The sequence below is a fragment of the Lynx rufus genome, unplaced genomic scaffold, assembly GCF_022079265.1.
Source record: "Lynx rufus isolate CCGP_SWC_20201006 ecotype Redwood Valley unplaced genomic scaffold, mLynRuf1.p SCAF_27, whole genome shotgun sequence".
In the NCBI taxonomy this organism is placed as follows: Eukaryota; Metazoa; Chordata; class Mammalia; order Carnivora; family Felidae; genus Lynx; species Lynx rufus.
Window position 1 is genome coordinate 3,577,579 of NW_025814842.1, and position 7,422 is coordinate 3,585,000.

The 7,422-nt window shown below is 56.2% G+C and overlaps 1 long non-coding RNA gene across 1 annotated transcript in view; it reads left to right on the forward strand.

The window, feature by feature from the left end:
• Positions 1-3,837: 3,837 nt before the first annotated feature.
• LOC124519317 (uncharacterized) overlaps positions 3,838-7,422 on the forward strand; it is a 13,327-nt gene continuing 9,742 nt past the window's right edge. The window contains exon 1 of the long non-coding RNA XR_006964081.1: positions 3,838-5,307. This is a non-coding gene — a long non-coding RNA (uncharacterized LOC124519317). The remainder of the gene's footprint in view (positions 5,308-7,422) is intronic.

Sequence of the window (7,422 nt, forward strand, 5' to 3'; positions counted from 1 at the left end):
GCGCCCCCAAAAGAACTTTCTAAATGTTTATTTCCAAAGTCTGCACTTTCTTGTCACAGACCAGGAAACAGTGGGCAGATCAGGAGTGGTCTACAACCTCACTTCAAATATCACTGGTTTAGACCTCTTTTCTAACATTTTTAGATGTGGCAATTCCACACCTCTAGGACCTTCTCTGTGCCCAGTTACCAAATTCTGTTTATTACTGCAAAGTCACCAGCAGTGATTATGGGAAACACAGGAACGTGGCTCAATAAGTTACATAGCACCTGGTTGTGTGTGTGTGTGTGTGTGTGTGTGTGTGTATGCACGCTCATGTGTGTGCATGCCTGTAAAATAGATTTTTTTATGTCTAAAATCAGAAAAAAAGAGATGTCCATACCCCACCAATACCTGATGGTAACTGCCTGAGACCCCCAAGTGAAAACCGGAATAGCTAAGCCCTAAGTGAACTCTTGACCTAGCACACTGCGGGCCAAACACAATAATTGCTTTTCCCAAGCGAGTGTGAAGGTCCTTCCCTCCCGGAAAGTAACAGGAGCACTTACCTGTCTGCCTCCATTTCTTTTTTGTTTTTAAGTTTATTTATTTTGAGAGAGAGAGAGAGAGAGAGAGAGAGAGAGAGACTGTGCACACAGAGGAGGGGCAGAGAGAGCAGATCCCAAGCAGGTTTCACACCGCGAGTGCAGAGCCTGACGCGGGGCTCGAACTCACGAACCCCAAGATCACGCCCTGAGCCAAAGTCAAGAGTAGGACGCTTAACCAACTGAGCCACCCAGGTGCCCCGGGTCTGCCTTCATTTCTTAAACCTCTCTCTCATTCGCATACTCCTCCCACCTGGTCTTTTTTCTGCTCCCCAAACACACGAAAATGGTTCTGACCTCTAGGGTTTTTGCACCAGCTGCCCTCTCTCTCTGAGAAACCCCTCTCTCCCCCTCTCCCAATCTTGCAGGCTCTCATCTCAGGCCACCAGCTCTCAGTGAGTCGCTCAGGCCTACCCCATCTAGCTTAGATCCCCGGTCCACAGTTGCCTCATGCCGTTTTTTTAATGGTACTTACACCATCTGACATTTTTCTGCGTTTATACCCTCTGCCAGATTATAAAGTCCGTGAGAGGAGAGACCTAACCTGTTTTGATCACCTGTGCATCGCCCGGTCTTGTATGATGCCCGGCAGAAAATAAGCATGTGTATGAAACGGACGAGTCCACGAGAAGGGAACAGCCGTGCGAAGATGAGAGGGACAAGCATTTCTGTCAGCAAGAACAGCAAGGAGCACCAAAAATGGTGTGTTCTAGGCAAGAAAGGCGACTGGTTGGGGCCGGAGGGGTTCGAGATGAGGGGGGCAGGGATGAGAGAGGTCGGGGCCTTTTAGAACATAGAAAGGATCTTGCCTGGCAGAACTTGATGTGATACTGACTGGGGAGGATGTGGTAAAGCACACACACCGCACACCCTTTGCCATTTTAACCATTCTCAAGTGCAGGATTCAGGGGCATTAAGCACGTTCACATCGCTGTGCAGCCGCTGACACCATCCGTCTCCAGAACTTTTTTTCATCTTCGCAAACTCAGACTGCGTCCCCATCAAAGAATTCCCATCCCCTGGGCACCTCTACTCTCTCTGTCCTTATGAATTTGCCCTCCTGTGAGTGGAATCATGCGGTAGTGGTCCTTCCGTGTCCGGCTTCTGTCACTCAGCCTCAGGTTCGTGGCCCTCGTGGCTTGGGTCAGAGTTGTCTTCCTTGTTCATCGAGACAAGATACAGCTAACACAGTATCTTTCTGGCTTTTTGAGGCTCAGCAGTATCCCACTGTGTGTAAACACCTTTTGAGCACCCATTCATCAGCACGGGGGGGGGGGGGGGGAGGCTGGGGGCTGCTGGGTTTAAAGGCTCTCTTGGGTGGGGACTAGCCCCAGGGCCACGTGGGCCAGGGAGGACAGCGGGGGGGGGGGGGGGGGGCGGGGGCTCAGATCAGGACCTCATCTGCCGGACTCAGGACACCGGGCTGCAACCGCGGAACGCAGCCCGGGAAGGAGCGGGCGGGGCCCAGCTGGGCCGCAACCGCGGAACCCAGCTTGTCCCGGCCGCCGCCCTCCCGCTCCCGACGGGTCCCCGCGCGGCGCAGCGGCGCCCTCCGCCCGCCAAGGCGCTTGCGCAGGAAGAGCCCCGCGGAAGACGCGGGGCGCATGCGCAGGAGGCTCCGCTCCCCGGGAGTCGATCCGCGATCCGGGGTTTGGGCGCCGCCGAGAGCTCTGTTTATAAACACACCGCGCGGCCACCCGCGAGGGGCAACCCGAAAGGTAGTGGGGTCGGAGGTCAGAGGTCAGCAGGGGCGCCAGGGGCAGACCGATCCCTTAGCCTTTGCCGGCTGCTGGCGGCGCGGCGCGGCGTGGCCGGCCCGGCCGTCCGACCGCGGTCCGGGGCTGCCGGGTGCGCCACGTGGTGCGCACGTGGTCCGGTCCCGGCGCGGACCCTCCCTTCCCCCCACGGCGCCGGCGGCCCGCAGCGCCCCCTGGTGGCGGCCCCGCGCGCCGCACCGCTCGTCGCGCCTGCGCACCAAGCGTCACGACGCGCCTTCCGGTCTGCGCGCGACCGGGCGTGGGTCGGTTGCGTCCTTGCGACAACCGCGCGTCCTCCCGCCCGCCCGGGGTCTCGGCGAGGGGAAGCTGGGGGCGGCGCGCCCAAGGTCACACGCGCGCGGCGCCGGGGCGGCCCCAAGACCCCGCGCCGTGCGGGGGCGGGGCCTGCGGCGTCCACGTGGCCCCGGTGGCGGAGCGCTCGGCCCCCGCCGCTGCCTGCCCAGCCCGAGTTTGCGCTCGTGCGCGGCGGCCCCGCGGACGCCCGCCGGGTGCCCCGTGCGCGCTTCATGCGAGGGGGCCGCGCAAACGGGAGGCGACGCGCCTGGCCTCTGCCGTCACCTGGCTGGGCGCTCGCGGAGCCCCCAGGTTGTGCTGCTGTTAGAGCGGTCGCTTCCCCGCCCGCCTTTGATTTTATGCCCTGTTGCTTCAAAAAAGATTTGAGGAGGCTTGCAGAGGTTAGAAAGCCGACTTCCCCCGACTTACTTTTTTTTTTTTTTTTGCCATTTTATCGGAAAGGCTCACCATTGCATTGCCGCTGCTGGTTGCTCTGTCAAAATTAGTTTGCCCACTCGAGCAACATTTATTCGATGCCTACTGTGTGCTGGACGTTGCTGCAGCCTTTAAGGTGCCTGGGTCACGTGTAGGGAAGAGGCAGCTCTAAAGCTGGTTAAGTTATCAGGGAAAGGCAGGAAGTACTTACCCTGAAGATCAGGTTGATGCTACTGTAACAAGTGGTTGGGGCGGGGTTCATGTGCCTAAACATGAGTTTATTTCAAATTTAGCTGAAACCAAGCATGGGCAGCGCCCCCTCCACAAAGAATGATAAAACAAACAGTATTCTTTCTTGTAAATCTCTTAGAGCCCACTGATGCTCGGAGAACGCTTTTGTTTATTTTTGCTGAATTCTTTTATTATTATTTTAGAGAGCGTGAGGGGAAGAGAAGGTCAGAGAGAGAGAGAATCTCTCCACACCCATGGAGCTGGACGTGGGGCTCTATTCCGTCACCCTGGAATCACGACCCAAGCTGAAGTCAAGATCCCATGCTCAACTGACTGAGCCAGGCAGGTGCCCCTCTCTTCCCTGAGTAATTCTTTTTTTTTTAAAAAAAAAAATTATTTTTGAGAGAGAGAAAACAGGTGAGTGGGGGAGGAGCAGAGAGAGAGGGAGAGACAGAATCTGAAGCGGGTCCCGGCTCAGAGCTGTCAGCACAGAGCCGGACATAGGGCTCGAACTCACGAACTCAGAGAACATGACCTGAGCCCAAGTCAGATGCCCCACCAGCCAAGCTACCCAGGTGCCCCCACACCCCAGTAATTCTCAAACCCAAAGCCAGTCTCTAGTTGAAATTCACCCATGATCTGTCAAACTGAGTTGCTTCCCAATAAACTTGTCATTAAATGTAATTAATATGTGATACGAACTTTGAAGCCAAAAAGAATTTCATCAATGACATGAGCAACTTCTTGGCCAAATTGGATCATGGTTTTCCCATAGGGCACAAATACAGTTTTTCCTCCATGTTTTCTGCCGGTTACAATGTAAAGGATACAGAGTTGACACATTTTGGTCAAAGTTTTGGCAACATTTTGAATTAAACTACATTGTTAATTTTCTCCACTACTTTCTTAAGTCTAGACTAGAGGTTGGGAGAGTTTTCCCCGAAGGGTCAAATGGGAAATATTTTAGGCTTTGCCAGACACATATTTTTTCTTTTGTTTTGTTTTTTTACCACCCTTTCAAAACATGAAAGCTGTTCTTAGCTCCAGCAAAGGCCAGATTCAACCTTCCAGCTCTGAACTGTAGCATGTTCAGATTTCCACAATATAAATGTTTCTCTGATGGCTGATTTCAAGCGGCCAATGTGTGGGGTGCCTGAACCAACATGGAGTGTCAGAATGAGGCTTGGGAACCCTCTTTCCAGCATATGGATCCAATAAATGGAAGTAACCCAAGGCACGTAGGTCACGGTAGGATAATTGAGAAGTAACGTGTTTTGAGACCTTGTTATCAAGAGTACTGATTTCACTGTAAACTTCTGTAATTTAATTTTTGATAATGTCTGTTTAACCACAAGCCCACAGAATTCCTGAAAATTTAACATTTGATTCTCTTGCCCCAGCTCCGGCTCGCACGGGTGTCACCTCCAAGTGGAGATGGGGTTGTGTAAGCTAGGCTTCTGGGTTGGTCCTGGATGTTCAGTTTCTTCTCCCGGGTTCCACTTAGGCGCCCCCCCAAGGTGACCCCCGGCGAGTCAGTGCCCTGTATCATCCCCTCCCCCTGAGTCTGAGCCCGACCCATCATGTGCTTCTGACCAGCAGAGTTTGCTGAGTGGGGTAGGCCCTCGTTCCCTTGACTGTGTCCCTTCACATGTGAAGGATGATGGATGTCACACCCATCACGCCCACGATCCCATGATGTCTGGAGACACAGTCCCCTGCCGGCCTTGCAGGAGCCACAGCCACGTGAACAGCCCTTGGAGAAGGCCCCGTGGCAGGGGACGGTGGGCCGCCTCCAGGACCTGAGGGTGGCCTCCAGCCAATCGCCACAAAGAAGCTGGGGCCCTCGGTCGTGTGCTCACGAGGACACGCGTGTGCCAGCAGCCTGAATGAGCCGGAAAGAGTGGAGCCTCCAGACGAGAGCAAAGCCCAGCCCCCACCTGGATTACGCGGGAGACCCTAAGCCGGCCGCTCTGCCCACCCCTGACTCCTGCCCTGGGGAACCTGAGGTAACCAACCTGTGCTTTGTCTGTTACTAAATGTGTGCTGGTTTGTTACACTGCATCAGAAAGTGACTATGTCATCATTCGCTACATTTATGCACCTTTCTATGTATGTATGAAATGTTACATTTCCCCATTTTAAAAAGTTGGGGAGAAATGTAAACATTGCACAATGAAAATAGCAGGCAAGAACTGTATCCCCGTGTTGGCCCAGAACGCTCTCTGATGGTGTCACTGTGAGGAAACTCGAAGTGGGTTTCCGTTTGGGATGGGTTCACCCCCCGCCCCCCGCACCCTGCAATGACTCTGTCCTGAGTCCACGAGCTGTGCGGTGGGTGTGAGGTCGGGAGCTAGACTCCTGTGCCTCATTTTCTTTTTAAAAAACTGTTTAATGTTTTTATTTATTTTTGAGAGAGAGAGAGGCAGAACGTGAGCAGGGGAGGGGCAGAGAGAGAGAAAGAGACCCAGAATGTGAAGCAGGCTCCAGGCTCCGAGCTGTCAGCACAGAGCCCAACGCGGGGCTCGAACCCACAAACCGCAAGATCGTGACCTGAGCCAAAGTCGGACACTCAGCCGACTGAGCCACCCAGGTGCCCCTCCTGTGCCTCGTTTTCACCTCTGTGCTAGAGCTTCCTGCCTACCTGTGTGTCCCAACAGGCCTCCCTGTCCTCTCCTTTCAAGTGGAGGTGACCACAGTACCTGCCTCATGGCACAGCTGCACAGGACTCGGTGAGGCAGCCATTTTCAGTGGACCGTGTTAAGTGGCCATCATCCCTTGCTGCCCTCACCCGCTACAGAGCTGTCAGGGGGCGGGGAGGGGGACCGACTCCAGCTGGGCACGGATGGGTCTACACCATGCATAGTGAGTGATTCAGAAACCCAAGTCAGTCACTGTCTACCATCCCCCAAGCCTTCCGGGAGAGGTCAGGTGTCTGTCTGATAGGAGTTTCCCCAAAAGGGTTCTTCCCTCCTAAGCTACAGCCTCGAGAAGGGAAGGCCTTTCTCTCTCCAGACGCCACGGGGGAGCGTGAGCTGTGGCGGCCGTGGGGCCTGCCACAGGAGGAGCACAGATAGCATTGTCTGAGGTGGCTGGAACCATGGGGTCGAGCCACCCCGAAATTCCCCCTACATCCAGATCCTGGTCATGTGGACGGACACACTGGGCATCGTTCAGACCATTTTGAGTTGAGCTTTCTGGTAGTTGACGGCTGAGCTCGCATCCTGATTAGGTTGTCATGTAAAAGCTGTTGCATTGACGGGCGGGGGGGGGGGGGGTTGCGGACACGAGGGACAACGGACAGTGGATGCTGGGTTCTGTGTCTGCAGCTCCCCTGGAGTCGGGCAAGGTGGGCGGGGCCCGTTGGCTTCCATAGCTAAATCCCCGTGAGGTGTTCTGCGTGCTGGCTACCATCTGCCAGCACCTTGACCTTGGACTCCCAGCCTCCAGAACCGTGAGAAATCAGCGTCTGTTGTCTGTCAGTGGTCCGGGCTGTGGTGTGCTCGTTACGGCAGCTGAGCCGACGAACACACTCCCCACATCTGCCCGCACGCTCCCCGGCCTCTGAGGCCTCGTCGGGAGGCACTTTTGTGCTAAAGAGAAGCCGCCGTCGGGCACGCTGGCGTCGGCGGCCTGCGCGGGGTGGGGGCCCCACGTGCTCAGAGCTGGCAGAGGCTTCTCGAATGCTGAGCGCCTGACTCTGGGATCCGCACGGGATGCTGCCGTCCTGCCCGCCCCTCGGCAGTTGTTAGAACGGAGGTGGGGATTCTGGGCTCTGACAGCCCCGTTGCCCCCCACTCCCATGTGACCGGAACTACCCGCTCATGCCCCCGTTCGCGCTCACGGGCAAACGCACCCAAGGAAGCATCGAGCCAGCGTGGGACCCGCACCGGCCACGGTTTCCGGGCCTGGGCCTCCCGGCTGTTGCTCCGCTTCCTGCTTTGATTCCGCTGGGCCTCGTCCCCGTCCTCCCACTTCTCCTGCGGTCAGAGGGGGCTGGTCCCCAGTCCCAGGCCCGCACGCTTCCCCCAGCCACAGACGCCCGAAGGCCCGGCCACCTTGCCGCCTCCGCCGAGGAGCCCTCCCGCACCCCTGCCCCGCGAGCCTGCGTGCCACCATCACCA